Consider the following 19,631-nt stretch of genomic DNA (forward strand, 5'->3'; position numbering starts at 1 on the left):
GAAACAGTCACACGAGCTCAGAACTGCCCTCGTACTCTTTTTTCTGTCGTTAAAAAATTGACAGGTAGAGGAGGAGCCTAGCGCGCAACCAAGATGGCCGCGTAGGTGCGAGGCTCCCGAGGACCTCCGCGACCTCCTACGTTTATCCTGTCTTCATCCTGCATCGGTTGAGGGGACTGTGTCGGTGAGCCTGAGCCGAGGTGGTACCCGTTTCCCGTTTTCGAATCGGACCTCGGGTGCCGGAGTGAGCACCGATTGAAGTTTGCGGCCTCCTTCGCTCCTGACCCCGGACTCGCGTTTGGGGGCGACCCGGTGGCAAAGTGAACAACAACGGCGGGCTGGGCCTGGCGAGTCGCGTACCCCGCACTTTCACTTTCACTTTCGCGCCCCCTTGCCGTCTTTGCAAGTGGGATCACGGCGCTCTTTGTGTTGGGGTGGCCTCGCTGGGTGACCCAGCCTGCCTGCCTGCTGTGGCCCGCTCCGCCGTCCTGGGGTGACCCCCCGGAGCCCGTGGCCTTGATTGCTTGCCTTTTACTGCGTGGCTGGTGAGGGTGTGAGACCCGCGACGATGGCCACGAAACAAGATGGCGATCGGTTGAAGGCCAAGTCGACCCGGCGTGGCGCCGCACATCAGGCCAACATCATGGACCGCTACACCCTCCCGAAAGGATCTCCCGGTGGACCGCAAAAGTCCTCTGAGTGCCCCCCGGATGCCCCGGATTTGCCCACAGAGTTGACTCTGCAAGACGTCATGGGCGCCATTGCTGAGATGAAGGCCTCGGTGGGCCAGCGGTTTGACACCTTAGCCCATAAAATCGACGCGGTCCTAGTTGATGTCAACCTGGTGAGGGCTGATCTCTCCAAGACCAACGACCGGGTCGATTCTTTGGCCCACACCGCGTCGGGCCTCACGACTGAGGTGGCGGCCCTCCAAACGGAGGTGCACCGACTTCGTCAGGTGAGTGCGCTTATGGATCGGCACCTGGAAGATTCCGAGAGTCGGGCCCGGAGGAATAACATCCGCATCATCGGAGTACCCGAGGGACGGGAGGAAGCGGCGGCGGATCTTTTTGTAGAGGACCTGATTGCTACCCATCTCCAGCCTCGGGGACTGAGTAAATTCTTTGCCGTGGAGAGGGCCCACAGAGTTCCCGGGGGAAGGCCGAAGGTCGGAGCCCCTCCGCGGCCTCTCATTGCCCGGATTTTTAACTTTCGGGACAGGGACGCGATCTTGCAAGCCTCCAGACTGCAAGGGCCGATTAAGCTGGAAAATATGGAGGTGAACTTTTATCCCGATTTCACTCAAGCGGTCCAGAAACAGAGACTGAGTTTCCTGGGTGTTAAGCGCCGGCTCCGGGACATGAACTTAAAATACGCCATGCTCTTCCCGGCCAAGCTGCGGGTAGAGGTGGATGGTCGCACGCACTTTTTTGATCGTCCCGAAGCGGCCGGGGACTGGCTGGACACTCTGTCTGGGGGTAGTGCTCGGGATGGTGGGGGGGGGCGGCGGGAGGAGACGGCCCACTGGATCGGGACTGAGGGGTTGATATTGGGCCTCACTCTGGACGACTATGATGCCACTTTCGACCAAGCTTCTGTCTTTGTTCTTTCCCCTCCCTTGGAGGTTGTGTGGGGTCTAGAAGGGGTACTCTTTCCTCCTCTAGGGGGTCTAGCTAGTTTCACTATATAGGGGCGACAGGCACACTGCAAGTTGGGGGGGCTGTCTGGGCTCATGCAGGGGTGCAGGGAGGGGGGAGTTTTGTTGGGGTGGGTGGGTTGGGGTGGGGTGTTGTTCGTTTCTACCACAAGGCAAAAGCATCGTTGTATCATTTCTAAAGTGCTCTCTGGGGGACGAGTGATGGCTTCTGTTTATGATGGGGGGTAGGGGACTGAGTCTGTTGTCCTGGAATGTTAATGGATTGGGGGACAGGATAAAACGAGGTGTGGTCCTGCAGTTCTTGAAGCGAATTTCGCCCGATATAGTTTTTCTGCAGGAGACACACCTCATTGGCAACTCCTTTTGTGCCATGAATCGACGGGGCTACCGCCTTGTGGCCCATTCGGGCTTCACGTCTGTTTCAAGGGGTGTGGGCATTATGGTTAAGAACTCGCTCCCGTTGGAGATTGATGAGGTGCACCATGACGACAGGGGACGTTACACGGTTTTGGTGGGTAGAATGGAGGGCAGAGTGGTCGTTTTCGTGTCTGTTTATGTCCCGCCGGGGCTGCAGACGACCACCTTTGCGGATCTGGGGTGCCTCCTCCTTGGCCTTCCGGAGGGGATTCTAGTGGTGGGGGGGGATTTTAATGCTGTGGTTTCCGGAACTGTGGATCGTCACCCCCCTAGGGATCTCCCCCGTGCCCAGGCATGGTTGTCTGGCCTCTTGGATACCTTGGGGCTGGTGGATTGTTGGCGTTTGAAACATCCCATGCAGCTGCAGTACACCTTCCATTCAGGGGCTCATGGTAGTCTCTCACGGCTAGATTATGTCCTGATTCCGGCGGCGCACGTTGGGAGGATAGGGGAGGTGCGCCATTTGGCACGGGGTATTTCGGACCACTCTCCACTCTTGTTGCACTTTGATATTCTTCCGAGGGGAGAGGGTAGGGTGGTCCCGATTAATCCCTGGTACCTGCGTGACCCCACCATTCACGCAGAGCTGGTTAAATCCCTTAAGCGCTACTTTGACGAGAATGTGGGGTCTGTGTCATCGGCGATCTCATTGTGGGAGGCGTTCAAGACGGTACTCAGGGGAGAGGCCTTGTCACTTATTTCCCATTCCCGGAGGCGCGAGCGGGAGGAGGTGACTCGTGTTGAAGCTGAGATAACCGAGTTGGAGGGTGATCTAGAATGTGGGGTGACGGATGACAAATTACATGTTCTCCGACTCAAGCAAGCGGCTTATAAGGCCCTCGTCACGGAGGCGGCCAGGGGCCTCAGTAGAGAGCAACAGGGGAGACTGTATGATGTGGGTGATAAGGCTGGTAAATTGATTGCATGGCTGGACAAAAAGGAGAGAGCGAGTCGAGTTGTCCCGTTGATTGAGAAACAGAATGGTGTGTGTGTCACTGAACCAGAAGAAATTGTCTCCTGCTTTGCAGACTATTTCCGTGGGGTGTATTCCCCGGTGTCCTCCCGCTCTGAAGAGGATTCCCACGCCCTGCTCAGGGATATCGCGCTGCCTTCCCTTTCGGAGGAGGACAGAGTGTCGTTGGACGCTGCTCCAACTTCCTAAGAAATTGCCCTCGCCATACGTTCGGTCGCTTCCGGCAAGGCCATGGGCCCTAATGGTCTTCCCATCGAGTTGTATAAACTGCGACCGGATACGCTGGCACCGCATCTCCGTGCTATGTTCCTCGCGGCCCACTCGGCGGGTTCCCTCCCGCTAGACCAGCGTCTAGCTACTATCAAGGTTATCCATAAGGAGGGGAGGCCACGGGACCGGGTCACATCCTATCGGCCTATTTCGTTATTGAATGCAGAGCCCAAAATCCTCGCCAAGGTGTTGGCCAATCGGCTGGTCGGCGTAGTGTGTGACTTGATTCACCAGGATCAGTCCGGCTTCATCCCTCATCGCAATACAGCGCTTAACCTGCGGCGTTTGCATGGGGTGCTCGCACGTGTCCCGTTCATACGAGAGCCGGCCATTTTGGCGTCCTTGGACGCCACTATGGCGTTTGACACGCTTGAATGGCCTTATATTTGGGCGACGCTCGCGAAGTTTGGGTTTGGCCCAGGATTCATCAGTTGGGTAAAATTGTTGTACTCTGGCCCGCTGGCGCAGGTCGTGGTGAACGGTAGAGTGTCGGCTTCGTTCGAGCTGGGCAGGGGTACGCGGCAGGGCTGCCCGTTATCGCCGCTCCTTTTCGCGCTCGCCTTGGAGCCCCTGGCGGAGTGGCTGCGGTGGGAACCTTCTATTCGTGGTCTCCGCTGGACCCCCGAGTATGAGGACCGCGTATCTCTATACGCTGACGATATTCTCCTGTACCTGGCTTCCCCACGTAAATCACTGATAGTGCTGGTTGATGTATTGCATTAATTTGGTCTTAACTCCGGCCTTGTCATCAACTGGGCTAAATCGTGCGTCTATGTTCTCTCTGGGGAGGACCCTATCCTTCCGCGGGGCTGTCCTATCCAGATCGCCCCGCGGGGATTCCGGTACCTGGGTGTCTTCATTACCCTGGACGCGGAGGCCCGATATAGTCAGAACTTGCTTCCCCCCCTCCAGCGCCTGAAGGAGGATGTTGCGCGTTGGAGGCGCTTGCCGCTCTCGCCGCTCGGCCGGGCGGCATTGTTTAAGATGATGTCGCTGCCGCGTTTCCTGTACGCTCTGCAGAACACAATGGACCTCGTCCCGGCGCGCTACTTTCGCGAGGTGGAGAGTTTGCAGCGCCGACTGTTCTGGGAAGGTAGACCGCGTATCGCCCTGGCGAAGCTGACGCTCCCGTGGTATGACGGGGGGATCGCCCTCCCGGATATCAAACGGTATTATTGGGCCTCCCAGCTGGCTGCGATTAATCACGGCCTGTACGGGCCCGCTCTAAACCCGGCCTTTGAAATGGATAAGATGTTACTGCCGGGTGGTGATTATAACCGAGCGCTTTACTCCAGCTCGCTTGACGCACGTCTGACGGGCCCCACGCGTGTCATGGTACGAGTGTGGCACGCGGCTAATGTGGCGATGGGGTGGAAAGGTCGTTTGACCCGGGCGTCGCCACTATACGCATCTGAGCAGTTGGGCTCCCTGTGGACCTCGAAGGGCTTTGAAAAGTGGGACATGATAGGCATCAGCAGGGTGGGTGATCTCTGGACGAGGGGGGATTCAAAACGTTCGAGATGCTACGGACAGAATTCCAGTTGCAGGACAGGGAGTACTTTCGGTATATGCAGATCCGTCATGCGCTATGCTCCGTATTCCCGGACGTTGCCTCCATCCCGGAGTATTCCCCTCTGGAGGATAGAGTGCTAGATGGACATGTACCGGACAGCACGATTTCATTAATCTATAAAAAACTTATCAATGACCGCTCGGGACTGCTGACTAACCTTCGTGAGGCATGGGTGGCCGATGGATTGGAGCTGGATGACGAGGACTGGGTATCGGCGGTGGCCTCCCCGAAAGAGGTGGCCATACCGGCCCGCCTTCGCTTCGTCCAGCTCAAGATACTCCATAGGGTCTATGTTACGGGGCCAAGGCTACTGCATATGGGATATGCTGTAGACGGGTTGTGTAAGCGTGGGTGTGGTTCTTTGGGGACCTTTCTCCATATTTTGTGGGAATGCCCGGAGGTGGAGCGATTCTGGCGTGGTGTGCATGAGGTCCTGCGGGTGGTTACGCGTGTGTCGCTGCTGCCCGAAGCGAGGAGATGCCTGTTGAATGTGTGGGAGCCAACCGACTACTCGGTGCCGCAGACGCGGTGGGTGACTCTGGGATATATGGTGGCCAAACGCGACATTGCTCAACTGTGGGGTTCCCAGAGGTCGCCGACTGTCTCGGCATGGAAGGATAACATGGATTGGTGCATGTTTCGGGAAAAGGTGGTGTATGTTGCGAGAGGTAAGCCTGGGACATGGGTGAACGTATGGGGCCCCTGGAACGCCTACCGCGGGAGAATCTGTACCCCGCCGTTATTGCCCGATCCGTCACCGGCCCCATCCCCTTAGCCAGTTTATCTCCCCGGTCCCGGGCACTGAGTCCACCTAATCCCAGTCTTGACCTTTTTCCCCCCCTTGCTACTCCTATGGATTGGTAGGGTCCCCCCCGCTAGGGGAGCACATGCTGCTGTCTCCGATTGTGGGTTGCCTTGTGGATTTGTTCTTTTGTTGTTATTTATATTAAAATGAAACCGTTATGTGGGCCCGGATGGTGTGGCTACCACCGCTTCTAACTCCTGTGCATTTCCCTTTGCCGCGGCATGCGCGCTATTGTTTGTATCACATGCTCCTCTTGCTTGCTAGCGGCCGGCCTGAAGGTTGTAGGCCCATCTTTGTATATTTTTTTAATTTTGTAATAAACGGTTTCAAAAAAAAAAAAAAATTGACAGCTGCAGACACTATTCCTATTCCTCCAGCATTAGATGAGGCCCAATGTAATTCTATTGCAAAATTCTTTATTGCCAAAGTTGAGCGCATATACGATTCTATGAGCCCTCCTTTGAATGTAGCTGTATCTCATTTGGGACAGATTGCTGGGACTGAACTGCCTCCCCCTTTGGCGCAGTTGACGCACTGGCAACCTTTTGATGACGCTTCGTTCTTCACCTGTTTAAACAGCATAAGATCCGGCTCACCTCTTGACCCTATACCCGCCAAAATTCTCAAGCAGTTTGATCTCGAATCCCGGCGAGTTCTCATGAGGCTTTTACATGCCTCTCTACTTGAGTCCCATGTGCCACAGGACTGGAAGCACGCAATGGTTGTCCCCCTTCTAAAAAAAGCTGGAGCCGATATGTCTAACCTTGCTAATTTCAGACCAATATCCTTGTTGCCTATACTCTCTAAAGTGCTGGAAAGGCATGTTAACACCCAATTATATCACCTTGTGGAATCCTCGGGATTTTAACATCCATCCCAGTCTGGCTTCCGCGCTCACTATTCTACAGAAACCAAACTCCTGGGAGTAACGGAAAGTCTGAGACACGCTATTGATCGTGGGGAAACCTCTGCGCTCATCCTTTTGGATTTGAGCGCGGCTTTCGATACCGTGTCCCATTCCATTCTTTTGGACTCTCTTTGTTCCCTAGGAATGGATGGTCCTGCGCTGGCTTGGATTGCCTCCTTTTTAAGTGAGCGCACTTTCCAAGTCTTTTCCGCGAAAGCCACTTCTTCCACGTGTTCTTCGGCGTATGGTGTCCCCCAGGGGTCTATACTGAGCCCCCTGTTTTTCAACATATACGTAAGACCCCTGGCTTCTATTGCTGAGGACGCAGGGCTAACTATTTTTTCATACGCCGACGACACTCAGATTGTTTTCTCCCTTTCCAGCTGCAAGAGCAATGACATATCGGCTCTGAAAGTCGGGTTGTCACGTATAGCGGAGTGGATGCAAAGCCATCTCCTTAAACTAAACGGTGACAAAACCGAAATTCTCATTCTAGGAAAACATAAGGATTTATGGGGCCCTCAACACTGGCCGTCCTCTGTGGTCCGTAACCTTGGCTTTCTTATTGACGACCAACTCTCCATGCGACAGCAGGCCACTAAGGTGGCCGCTACTTGCTTTGCCATCTTGCGATGGCTCCAGAAGATTCTCTGGATGCTGCCTTCCTCCACCAGACGAACCGTTGTCCAGGCGTTAGTTACATCTCGCCTGGACTACGGAAATGTCCTTTATCTTGGTGCTGATGTGGCCACTGTTAACAGACTTCAGGTGGTCCAAAATTCAGCGGCCAGACTTCTCTGTAACATTCCGAGAAGACAATCGGCCACACAGGCGTTGCGTGACTTACACTGGCTTCGGATCCCTAGTCGTATTAATTTCAAAGCCTTATGCTATCTCTTTAAAATCAAGCAAGGCTCTGCACCAAGATATCTACAAAGTTTGGTCCACCCTTACAAGCCCAGACGCACTCTCAGATCCTCTGCCAATTGCGATTTTGTTATTCCTCGTTTTAAACTTGTAAGAAGGGGGGGACGGGCTTTTTTACATCTTGCCCCTAAATATTGGAACACCCTACCCATTTCTTTAAAAATGGAAACAAATTATTTTGCTTTCAAAAAAAAGCTGAAAACCATACTTTTTCAATGATCTTTGCCGCTTTTGAGGTCTTAAGGTGTTGTCTTTTACAAGGTCTGCTTTTTTCTTGAGTCTATCCCTTGCGCCGGGAAACCCCTTGAGGGTAGCTGTTGCGCGTTATAAATTTCAATAAATAAAATAAAATAAATAAGCTCCTGAGTGGACCCTATAGGGCAGGGATACTCAAAGTATGGTCCAGAGGCCACATGCGGCCTTCCTGAGCTCTACATACAGCCCTCAGGTCAACAGTAGCAAAGGTTTGCTGTTTACTGGAGTCAAGTCTAACATTAAAAAGATGTTAAATAAAATGGCAATCATTTATTTAAAGTTTAATTGAAGTTAAAGAAAGGAAGTAGGGTGTCCTGCACTGCTTAACTTTAGGAACACCTTCATTTTTAAAGATATTTTGCAGCAAAAGTGTAAAATTATGATCAAGTCTCTTCAAAATTCAAAAAGTGTATTTGATTGATAGGCAGGAGTGGTTCACCTTAGTAAATCAGATTATATCAGTGCATTGAGAAGTATTTTTTTAAAAAAGTGATTTGGTTCACTATTGGCATGAAAACAGACAAGTTCGATAGGGGTGGCCTGGGTTCCTATTGTACATGGACAACATTATAGATTATTAAATCAAACACAGGTGAAAGTTTTGCACCGCGCACATCCTGAAATCTTGTATTTTGAGGTCCTTTTATATGTGATAATGAAGAAAAGGGGTGTAAACGTGAAATACAACAGCTGCCTATGATCACACCATTTGGTTAAGGGGAAAGCCAGGATTAATCCTAGTTTTGTTTTTGGTTTCACATTGTACAATTCAGCCACAAAATGTATATGCTTAGCTTCCTCTACACCCACCGTACATCCAACTTGCCCCCGAAGCCTCTGACTGCCACCCTGCTGGGTGGCCTGTATAGGGAATGTATGTTGGCTGTAGTCCGTACAAGCCATGGGCTGCTTTCTACCTCTCCTGGGTGGACTCTATAGTGGACGTACACTCTGAGGGTATGGTTGGTGGCCCCCAAAGGGCAGGTCCTGGACTTGCACTGTTGGAGATATTTCTAGGTCTTTGACCATATGCTTGATTAATGTGATGCTAGGGCCAAAAATAAAAGCTAGAATACCAGACATAGAAACACACCGCCACCACTACTGCTACTACAGTGATATTTCTGGTGGGATTCCAAGAGGATGCAGTGTGCACACAGAGCTGGTGGGAATACTCAGTTGGCTTCGCGTTGGAGAAGGTTCGGGAGGTAGCAGTATGTGGGTGGTGTGGGGCGATAGAGCAACTTCCACAGGGCACTGCAAAGGAGAGTGTCTTCGAACAGCAGAGGAGAACTTGGCTTGCATAGGAGGCGGTTTGGGATAGGAAAGAGGGGTCCTTTTTTGGGGAAGAAAGGGGGCTTCTGGGAGAGCTGTAGGAGGAAACTTTGGGGAGAACAAGGGGCTTTGGGTACACCAGTTCTCACGTAAGGATTTCCAAAAACCCAAGCAAAATAGCATTTTGCTGTTCGAGCACTCCTTTTACAAAATTACACGATCTTAGTATAAATACATTGCCATCTTATGCCCCCTTATGGCACATTCTTTTGGTACCATAAGTCAGTGCCTTAATGTAGAACTGGCCCTAGGCAGCAGAGAGAAGAGAATTTTAGGGAAGAAGAGGGGAGGTTTTGTGGGGGTGCAGAGATGGTGATGGACGAAGGTGGTCTTGTGAGAGATGACTTTTAGGGATCACAGAGGAGAAGCATGTGAGGAGCAGTCAGAGGACTTTGGAGGAAGGTTTGGGTGGGGGGGGGGGGGATGCTGCGACTGTGCCATGCAGTGCTCGTGACATGCCACAAGTCTCGGTCACGTGGTGAAAGAAGGCGGGAAGGCGGTTCTGGGTCAAGTCAGAAGTATCAGCTACTCAGCTCAGAATAAACTACAGCACCACCCTCTGGATGGAAGGGCTGGGAAGGAGCCGCTCCATGCCTGTCATGCTGGGTTGGGGAGGGGGGGGGGGGGTCATGCCAACTTCCTACACCTGTGAAGGGGGTAGCATCTCACTCAAGTGAAGTTTCAGTCTAGACTAGATCAGGTGGTCATGACAACAAACGTGTTCATTTGAATAAAAGTTGTATCTGAGGGCGGGTCAAAGCTTCCAGGCCAGGGCGTGCTTTGCACTGAGATCGATAGAGACTGGAAGAGACACGAAGTGACTCGTGCTCAGGCGGTAAAGAGCCCAGAATGTTCCTTCGTGTGCTGTGTTTTAAGCTGGTCGATAGAACATGGGCTCCATGTGAACAAATCCACTGAAAACCAGACTTCAACCATTCGGGCTCAGAAAACAACTTTTGCCCGAATAGAGTTCGAATTTAAATTCCCCTGTAACATGCACTGTGAGCGCCAATAGGTCTGGCACAAAGTTCAAGAGCCCACTTTGGAAGAGCATACCCCCATCACACATTCCTATCAAGCTTTGTGTGGCTACAGCTCCAATACTCCCCCCCCCCCCTTCCTTGAAGCCAACGTGCAGGCTGATTGGATTATCACATCTGTGCCCATGCCCTCTGGCCTGCAGTGTCTTGGCACTGCCATTGGGGGCATATGTCTTGGTCTGTAAGTTAAGCACTCGAAAGAGCACAAACCTCTCAAAGACCGAGGCGGCCGGAGCTTGGGTTTCGAGAGATCTTGGTGGGCAGGCCATGAAATTACTAGAGCAGGGTCAGGTGTGAAGGAGGCCTTCTCCTACATCTGAGGAGGTAGCCTTAGACAATGAGGTTACGGGTAAGGGCCAACTTGAACATCCCTGGCTGGTGTAGGATCAGTGCCTCTGGCAATGTAAGGCCTGAAATGGCACTAAGCATTCTACAGAAAAATGTTGCATTCTGTATTCTGTCTCTCTCTTCCCCTTCAAGGTTGCTTGTATACTTTTGATCATGGCACATGCCAGCTCATGGTGAAGTTCTATTCTGTTGAGGACTCTTCCCTCAGAGTTGAGCTGTCTGCCTACCTGTAGGTGTGCCATTGCTCAAACAATTTTGCTAATTTTTTTTGGGACTACATTACTTTATTGGATTCTTTTCTGCAAAACAGTGGTGCTGGAGAGTTGTAAGGGTGCTGTGTGCATTTTGGAGCGCGTTGTCACAAATATATTACTAAAGCATAGTGTGGTAGTGCGCTCTCATTTACAAACAGCACATTTTCCATTGAAGTGTACACACTCATACAGTTTTACTGATAAAACTCTATAGTACACAAGTGTTAATGTGTGGAAATCGGGTTACTGAAGGCCTGGGCAGAATGTGTAATTCCACCCACGGAATCGGAGGAATTTGGTAATTCTGTGTTACTCTTGTAAAGTCGTACGTTTCTAGAGAGGGCTGGAAGAGGAAGCAGTCCCACTGTGTTTAAAAATCACTGCAGATTAAAGTTTAATGCAGCCACCTTTAAAACCACCGCAGTGCGTACATCTTGGCACCGTTGGATACTATGCAGCGATGAAACTTGAATCTGCAGTGATTTGTTAACATAGAGGCACTGCTCCATCTTCTTGCCCTGTTTAAAAATCACTGCCAAGCACGGCAAACCCCTCGGCGCCCTTGCATACACCGCAGAGTATGTAAGGGCGCCGAGGGGTTTGCGCGGCAGTGTGATATGCAGTGGTTTCTTAAGCTTGCAAACCACTGCACACCACTCGGGGACGGCGCCCTCACATGGTCTTTAGTTATCAGTGCAGAGTATGTAAGGGCGCCGAGGGATTTGCGCGGCAGTGTGATATGCAGTGGTTTTTTAAGCTTGCAAACCACTGCACACCACTCGGGGACGGCGCCCTCACATGGTCTTTAGTTATCAGTGCAGAGTATGTAAGGGCGCCGAGGGATTTGCGCGGCAGTGTGATATGCAGTGGTTTCTTAAGCTTGCAAACCACTGCACACCACTCTGGGACGGCACCATCACATGGTCTTTAGTTATCAGTGCAGAGTATGTAAGGGCGCCGAGGGATTTGCGCGGCAGTGTGATATGCAGTGGTTTCTTAAGCTTACAAACCACTGCACACCACTCGGGAACGGCACCATCACATGGTCTTTAGTTATCAGTGCAGAGTATGTAAGGGCGCCGAGGGGTATGCGCTGCAGTGTGAGAAGCAGTGGTTTCTTAAGCTTGCAAACCACTGCACACCACTCGGGGACGGCGCCCTCACATGGTCTTTAGTTATCAGTGCAGAGTATGTAAGGGCGCCGAGGGATTTGCGCGGCAGTGTGATATGCAGTGGTTTCTTAAGCTTGCAAACCACTGCACACCACTCGGGGACGGCGCCCTCACATGGTCTTTAGTTATCAGTGCAGAGTATGTAAGGGCGCCGAGGGGTTTGCGCTGCAGTGTGATATGCAGTGGTTTCTTAAGCTTGCAAACCACTGCACACCACTCGGGGACGGCGCCCTCACATGGTCTTTAGTTATCAGTGCAGAGTATGTAAGGGCGCCGAGGGATTTGCGCGGCAGTGTGATATGCAGTGGTTTCTTAAGCTTACAAACCACTGCACACCACTCGGGGACGGCGCCCTCACATGGTCTTTAGTTATCAGTGCAGAGTATGTAAGGGCGCCGAGGGATTTGCGCGGCAGTGTGATATGCAGTGGTTTCTTAAGCTTGCAAACCACTGCACACCACTCGGGGACGGCGCCCTCACATGGTCTTTAGTTATCAGTGCAGAGTATGTAAGGGCGCCGAGGGATTTGCGCGGCAGTGTGATATGCAGTGGTTTCTTAAGCTTACAAACCACTGCACACCACTCGGGAACGGCACCATCACATGGTCTTTAGTTATCAGTGCAGAGTATGTAAGGGCGCCGAGGGGTATGCGCGGCAGTGTGAGAAGCAGTGGTTTCTTAAGCTTGCAAACCACTGCACACCACTCGGGGACGGCGCCCTCACATGGTCTTTAGTTATCAGTGCAGAGTATGTAAGGGCGCCGAGGGATTTGCGCGGCAGTGTGATATGCAGTGGTTTCTTAAGCTTGCAAACCACTGCACACCACTCGGGGACGGCGCCCTCACATGGTCTTTAGTTATCAGTGCAGAGTATGTAAGGGCGCCGAGGGGTTTGCGCTGCAGTGTGATATGCAGTGGTTTCTTAAGCTTGCAAACCACTGCACACCACTCGGGGACGGCGCCCTCACATGGTCTTTAGTTATCAGTGCAGAGTATGTAAGGGCGCCGAGGGATTTGCGCGGCAGTGTGATATGCAGTGGTTTCTTAAGCTTACAAACCACTGCACACCACTCGGGGACGGCGCCCTCACATGGTCTTTAGTTATCAGTGCAGAGTATGTAAGGGCGCCGAGGGATTTGCGCGGCAGTGTGATATGCAGTGGTTTCTTAAGCTTGCAAACCACTGCACACCACTCGGGGACGGCGCCCTCACATGGTCTTTAGTTATCAGTGCAGAGTATGTAAGGGCGCCGAGGGGTTTGCGCTGCAGTGTGATATGCAGTGGTTTCTTAAGCTTGCAAACCACTGCACACCACTCGGGGACGGCGCCCTCACATGGTCTTTAGTTATCAGTGCAGAGTATGTAAGGGCGCCGAGGGGTTTGCGCGGCAGTGTGATATGCAGTGGTTTCTTAAGCTTACAAACCACTGCACACCACTCGGGGACGGCGCCCTCACATGGTCTTTAGTTATCAGTGCAGAGTATGTAAGGGCGCCGAGGGATTTGCGCGGCAGTGTGATATGCAGTGGTTTCTTAAGCTTACAAACCACTGCACACCACTCGGGGACGGCGCCCTCACATGGTCTTTAGTTATCAGTGCAGAGTATGTAAGGGCGCCGAGGGGTTTGCGCGGCAGTGTGATATGCAGTGGTTTCTTAAGCTTACAAACCACTGCACACCACTCGGGGACGGCGCCCTCACATGGTCTTTAGTTATCAGTGCAGAGTATGTAAGGGCGCCGAGGGGTTTGCGCGGCAGTGTGATATGCAGTGGTTTCTTAAGCTTACAAACCACTGCACACCACTCGGGGACGGCGCCCTCACATGGTCTTTAGTTATCAGTGCAGAGTATGTAAGGGCGCCGAGGGATTTGCGCGGCAGTGTGATATGCAGTGGTTTCTTAAGCTTACAAACCACTGCACACCACTCGGGGACGGCGCCCTCACATGGTCTTTAGTTATCAGTGCAGAGTATGTAAGGGCGCCGAGGGGTTTGCGCGGCAGTGTGATATGCAGTGGTTTCTTAAGCTTACAAACCACTGCACACCACTCGGGGACGGCGCCCTCACATGGTCTTTAGTTATCAGTGCAGAGTATGTAAGGGCGCCGAGGGATTTGCGCGGCAGTGTGATATGCAGTGGTTTCTTAAGCTTACAAACCACTGCACACCACTCGGGGACGGCGCCCTCACATGGTCTTTAGTTATCAGTGCAGAGTATGTAAGGGCGCCGAGGGATTTGCGCGGCAGTGTGATATGCAGTGGTTTCTTAAGCTTACAAACCACTGCACACCACTCGGGGACGGCGCCCTCACATGGTCTTTAGTTATCAGTGCAGAGTATGTAAGGGCGCCGAGGGATTTGCGCGGCAGTGTGATATGCAGTGGTTTCTTAAGCTTACAAACCACTGCACACCACTCGGGGACGGCGCCCTCACATGGTCTTTAGTTATCAGTGCAGAGTATGTAAGGGCGCCGAGGGGTTTGCGCGGCAGTGTGATATGCAGTGGTTTCTTAAGCTTACAAACCACTGCACACCACTCGGGGACGGCGCCCTCACATGGTCTTTAGTTATCAGTGCAGAGTATGTAAGGGCGCCGAGGGGTTTGCGCGGCAGTGTGATATGCAGTGGTTTCTTAAGCTTACAAACCACTGCACACCACTCGGGAACGGCGCCCTCACATGGTCTTTAGTTATCAGTGCAGAGTATGTAAGGGCGCCGAGAGATTTGCGCGGCAGTGTGATATGCAGTGGTTTCTTAAGCTTGCAAACCACTGCACACCACTCGGGGACGGCGCCATCACATGGTCTTTAGTTATCAGTGCAGAGTATGTAAGGGCGCCGAGGGGTTTGCGCTGCAGTGTGATATGCAGTGGTTTCTTAAGCTTGCAAACCACTGCACACCACTCGGGGACGGCGCCCTCACATGGTCTTTAGTTATCAGTGCAGAGTATGTAAGGGCGCCGAGGGGTACTGGGCTGCGCTATTGTCTTTTTGGACGCTATGTTGCATTTTGCTTTTCTAATTCCGCTGAATTTTAATGTAATTCCGCGTAATCAAAGTCTGCCCACCCCTAGGTTTTAGCAAACCTTTATCATTTTCACATCATCGATCTAAGTGCCTTGATTTGTTTTGATCCTATGAAAATGTTTCTATCCATTACACTTAAGAGCTACAAAATGTGCTTCATTTGTGCTTTCTTAACTGCTGATATACTTTGAAATATTTGTACAGTTCATTTTCGTGTATTTTATTTAAGTGTTGTTGTGTGTTAGGAAAAACATTGACATCCTACAGCCTTTCCTTTACCACTCCCATGACTCCAGCAGGATTGTCCCATACAAAGGATAAGCGGTCCTTCATGAGACCACATAGCCTGACATGTGACTTCTGATTTTGAAGGCACAGCAAATGTGACAAGTTATGTAGGGGCGCTGCAGCACTTCCAGAGCCGATGTACAGAAGGTACTTCAACTCCAAGGGCAAGCCAGGTGAGGTATTTGAGCTTCCTCTAAATAGGTCTGTAGGCCCATGGCATGATTTAGGGGCAGCTGTGGCCCGTGCAGGTAGGAGCAGTGGGGCCGGACGGGGTTTTTTCGACGGACGATTACGAGGATTTCTGTTTTTTTTTAATTTCTTAAATTTTCCCTCGTCATTGTCCATCAAAATTCCCCACTCCCCCACCCCTCATCTGGTCCCACTGCTCTCACCTGCGCAGGCCGTGGCTCTTTAGGGAGAAGGGGGGCATCCAAGGGGTCGGTCGAGCATGGGCATTTCAAACACCTCTTTAGCCTACAAAGACAAGGGCAGATTGAAAGACAAGGTGGTGCATCTGTCAGGTCGATATGGAGGGGGTAAAGTCATATCCTGAACATAGGCCTGTAGGCAAATCAATTGAATTCAGGACAGAGTGGGTCTACTGTGAAGACAGCAGGGCTGAGGGATGTTTAAAAGTGACAGAGCAATTCTTCATAACTGGTACTGGTCACCACAAAAACTCAAGTCAGCAGGTTTACTACACCGATCTACCTGTTGGAGGTGCCCAGAGGAGGACTGCGATATACTACACATTTTATTCCGATGCCTAATTTTGGAGGAATATTGGTCTTCCATAACTGCCTCTCTACACAGAGCTATAAAAGTGTCCATTCCTTTAACGGAAAAAATAGTTCTATTACATGATGTTACTGATCTCACAAACCATACAAGACAATTGATAGCTATTGCACCCACGGTAGGAAGAATTTGTATATTAAGACATTGGAGAACACCACAATGCCCTACACATGATGAATGGCTTATTGAAATGTATAAAATAGCATCATATGAAAAATTCATTTATAGATTGCAGGACAATGTTAGAACTTTCATCCAAATTTGGAACCCCTTTCTAGCTAATAAATGTTCTATTTCTAGTAATATTTCAGATTTTTTTTCTAATTAGGAACAACAATAAGGGAAATACTTCTGTTTTCCTTTCCTTATTAATTCATTACCATCATTATTTAAATTCATGCTTTAGCCTGTAAGATTGTTATTTGAATTAGGACTTGCTGTTCACCTATTTGAAATTGTCTAGTTAGTGGGAATATCTTCACTTGAAATATTATATTTGTATGATATCATCGCTACTATTTTCCAACTATCTATAATACATGGTTTACTACATATTGTATACTATCTTTATCATCTCCTCCCTAGTCCACCTTTCCTATTTCTTCCTTTCCAGGTTTTATGAGTACCTCAACTATTGTATCTTTTGATATCCGTATTATCTTTTTTATATTTAAAAATCTGAGAAGGTAACATTTCATAGTAATTTATTGTGTGGCCATAATTTGATTTGTTTATACTCCTTTTTTTAATGTATTGTTTATAAACGGACATGTACTTCTCAATAAACATATACCAAAAAAAAAGAAAAGCGACAGAGCAGATTGTACATAACAATCTCCAACCACTGTGTCTGAAGTTGTTTAGCACCATGCTGTGGCATTGCACAGTGATACCAGTCACAGACTGGCACATTTCACAGGCTTTGGCTTATTCTAACAGCACTTGTATGGCTTTGCAGGGCTCTCAACAGTCCATGGATTCTTGCTGAATGGTTCCTGGCCCTCTGACTGAATGAAGCCCTGGCAGCCTGGTGGCTTTTTGTTTGATCTGTGTATCACTGTGTCTGTTCGGTTGCTGTCTAGTTGAGGTTTTCTTTTGTTAAAGGCAGGACCCCTGGGTGCATGTATGGTCTTTCATTCAGTGTTTGCAGTGTGTATTTGATGTCTGAGGGGAGGAATCGTAGAAGTTTGAAGTTTCTCTTCAACCGAGTGGACTGGGGTATACTGAGTTGTCCTGAGACCAGTGCTTAATTTGAGCCGGTAGTATCCAGTGCTCGGCACTGGCACTGAATTGTCTACACCGGCGCTTTTCACCTTCTGCCACAAGATGGCGCTGTCTGGCTAATTTAAAGATGACCACAAGAACAGCCTATTATTAATTTAATACACATTAAAATTGACAATTACCTGCCGCCCAAGCCATTCTTATAACCTTTGGGGCCTGGCATAATCCGAATGCTCACACTTGTATGAGTGTGATGGTTAGTACTTGTGTTGTTACTATATTTAGCAACACAGCAGAAGCAACGTGTGGTACAAGCTGCAGTGGCCTCCTTATGATCGTCCTGACACTTATATTTGTTTACAGATTAACAACTGCCTAAGACTGCAGTTGCCAACTACATGGCTCTGGTTTTGTGTGTGTGTGTGTTGTCTAATGCTCATGCTGTATATGTTGAAATGTAGGTATGTTTGGACAGCCTTTCTTTGCCAACAGTGTGCCTTTTGGTTCGTTAGTATCTAGTCCTTTCAGACCAATCTCACAAAACATTCTATTATTGCAAAATATAAACTGGTGCCTGAGTTGACGGTACACACAAACTTCACAAATATCCATTGTACAACATTAAACAACAATAAACTATTTAATGTCCATAAGTATTCCCAATTTGTCACTCTGTGAAGGTGCTGTGGATGTTTGAGCTGTGTCTTATTTTTGTTTTTTTCATCAGCATCCACCCTGGAGTGTCGTGTTCCCAGGGAATGCTCTGAGACTTGCAATATGCTGATTGTTTGAATGTGATTTTTGAGTGGTTTAGTCCGTAGCCAACTGCTGCCTCAGGTAAGTCACAGTGACCTATATGGGTTGACGCTACCCAGATCCCTTGTCAACCCATTCCAGTGATCAGCATTTGTAATTGGCATCAACTACGGATTCTACAGAAGGCCCATCCACGGGCTGACATGCGGGGTTGAAACTTCAACAAATCAAAAACTGACTGATTGTGACATGTCCCTAATATTGTTTATGGTATTCACACTGTCGATTAATATTATTATTATTTTTTAATTACCGTGTTGACTTTTAATTGTTAATACCTTGTCCCACACTTTTTCATTGAATCACTGATGCCATCGGCATGTAATGTTTCTTACCGCCAATACTCTTCTGAAACTGTGTGTGTGTAGATAACTCACACTTCAATAATGGAATATATTTTGGATACTCAGTTTGGTCCTTTAAAAAATTATCTAAAATAACTAGCCTTGTGGTGCACTGTTTTGAATATATATATATATATATATATATATATATATATATATATATATATATATATATATATATATATATATATTTCTATCCCACCCAATGAAGAACAGATTCTCGAGCCATGCTGGTAAGGGGGTAACAGTTCTTTATTTGGCAGCACACAGACACGTTTCGACCACAGCCGTGTTCTTGATCACATGACTCCCAGCGAGATCATTAAGTTTTTTAAAGGGGCACATTTAAGCATCATACTTGATGTGTGAGGATAGACATATAGAAAACAGTATACAATATAATTTCCTTCTACAGCTTGTAAATCGTTAATTAAATACAGACTATAATTGGTAATTGTGACCATATTGTGGTTGCTCACAATAAAGGTTTTTAATATTAAATCCCGTTTATCTTTGCGGCTGACCTAATAAAGTAAAATGCTCCACATAGGCAACTTTATTGGTTACTAGATCCAAGGACAAAGTGACAACACAGTTGTTACATCGAGTATTACGTGAGCGGTGTAGCAATGACATGCTTTCCAAAACCTTTGCATATGTTAACTTCATGGAGTACATGACTTAACACAAGAGCAAATTCACAACAGATCAGGGTATAGTCAGTGCATAACAAACTTTATAAGGTTTATAGAAACTCATAGTTGCGAACTAGATGGACACATTCCTTACAAAAACATCAAGGTATAGTACCTGTATACCATCAATAGGCCCTCATTTATAAAGTCAAAATGCCCATAGTGGACTGGATTACTAGGGGTGATGAGTGTTCGCTGGAACAACACTGCGCCTCCATGCTCATAGTTTTAATTCAGGTGAATCAGTGGGATCCTGGATCCATGTCAGTCAAATTTCCTAAAAAATAATAAAAATTTAATTTATTGTGACCGCTTAGACATACGTCCTACACAAACTTAGAGATCTTCACTACAAGACACAGCCTAAAAAGGAAATGCCCTAGAAATATAGGTAGAAGACTTGCAATAGCAGTGATAAGAATCGGAGGGGATAAGAGAGGGAAGAGGTAAATGAAGGGAATGACATACAAAACAATAATCAAAAGATGTCAACACAGGGTGCAAGTTAC

General features: G+C 49.1%; 1 long non-coding RNA gene across 1 annotated transcript in view; it reads left to right on the top strand.

The window, feature by feature from the left end:
- Nucleotides 1-19,631, top strand: part of LOC146799698 (uncharacterized) — a 170,621-nt gene that overhangs the window by 12,404 nt on the left and 138,586 nt on the right. The window lies entirely within an intron of this gene.

The sequence above is a fragment of the Triturus cristatus genome, chromosome 9 (assembly GCF_964204655.1).
Source record: "Triturus cristatus chromosome 9, aTriCri1.1, whole genome shotgun sequence".
Lineage (NCBI taxonomy): Eukaryota > Metazoa > Chordata > Amphibia > Caudata > Salamandridae > Triturus > Triturus cristatus.